Source organism: Penaeus monodon, chromosome 20, assembly GCF_015228065.2.
Source record: "Penaeus monodon isolate SGIC_2016 chromosome 20, NSTDA_Pmon_1, whole genome shotgun sequence".
In the NCBI taxonomy this organism is placed as follows: Eukaryota; Metazoa; Arthropoda; class Malacostraca; order Decapoda; family Penaeidae; genus Penaeus; species Penaeus monodon.
Window position 1 is genome coordinate 18057439 of NC_051405.1, and position 1459 is coordinate 18058897.

Consider the following 1459-nt stretch of genomic DNA (forward strand, 5'->3'; position numbering starts at 1 on the left):
GGCTCCAATTTCTCTAACAAAAATAATTGATTGATTGATAAACTTCAAAATAAGGAATGGATATGTGAAGATTTCATCTATGTAAATATGCACAAAGTAACTATCGACCAAAATGATGGAGGCTAATAGCAAGGGTAGATAAATAGCGGCAGAAGATTAAATAGAATAATTGTATGTAGAAAAGAATTTGAAAATAGTCATATAATTTATGTCACATATATAATAACCATCACGAAAGAATCGGTTGTTGTTTTTTTAATGGCTCTGTTGACAAGACGAAAATGTTATGTGGTCTTTACTCACATGCTCTTGCTGGTGGCGCCTTCGCATCAGCAGTAGACGACGCACGAGCGGTGAATACTCGGTTGTCTCGCATTCGAACGCAGAAGGCTGGCCGAAGCCGAGGCCGTTTCCGGACACGGCGACCGCCAAGGCTGGGGAGAAAAGGAAACGGGAGAAAGCAATGCAGTATTTCGAAATATGATATTGATAATGAATATGCAAAGTGATGGTTATATATCACATGCGGTAAATGATATCAATTTTCAATATACATATTTGAGGTAAAAATGGCGATACAGTATGATTCGAGCGCTACTCACCAGCGAAGAGAGCGAGAACGAGAATTCTCTCCATAGCAAACAAGCTTTGGATGCGTCTTGTTGGTAATAGCTAAATCAGACTGACAAAAACAAAATCAGAATGACGCAACTTCTTTCCGTAGATAAGTGGAGATCATAAAATCGCCAATCTATTATCATGCCGTACATTCCTCTTTTCACAGGAAATGACGTCGTTGATACGTAAGCCTTCGGGAAAAAAGAATTTATGATAATCTCTGAGGCTTCTACTTGGAAAATGTGTCCCATTATTTCTGATATATTTCGTGTCAAATGTACTCGCGTAAAACGAGGAAATGTGTGCACAGTAATACAGAGGAAGCTTAGAAAGATTTTTCAACAAGCGGGAGGGAGGGAGCACTGAAAAAAAAAAAAATATACAAGTTAATTGCAACCATATATTCAAGCACACAAAAAGAGACTACATTACATACATTACGCTTGGAAACACAATGTAGTCTAGACATGCAGACGTTACGTTATAAAAGTACACATCGTTGGGCAATTTGTCGTTAATATACAATTGCTCTCCGTGTTTTAAAATAATCTTTAGAAATCTAGACTCGCTGGCTTGAGAAATGTCACTGTTATTAATTTTTTATACGCATTTCACTGCGGATTTCATTTTTACAGCAAGATCAAACGTTAATAATCTTCCGTGCACCGTTGCTCGTTGAAAGTGTCATGGTGTGGGTTGGTGTTGTTGGCAAATTAAATCAATAGGAAGGACTGAACCCTATGGCACTGCTTTGAAAACGTCTCCCGAAAAGAAATGCTGCTGACAGATAGATGGATAAACATTCATAGAGAGTTTAAGAAGCACGCAATCATACAAAAGT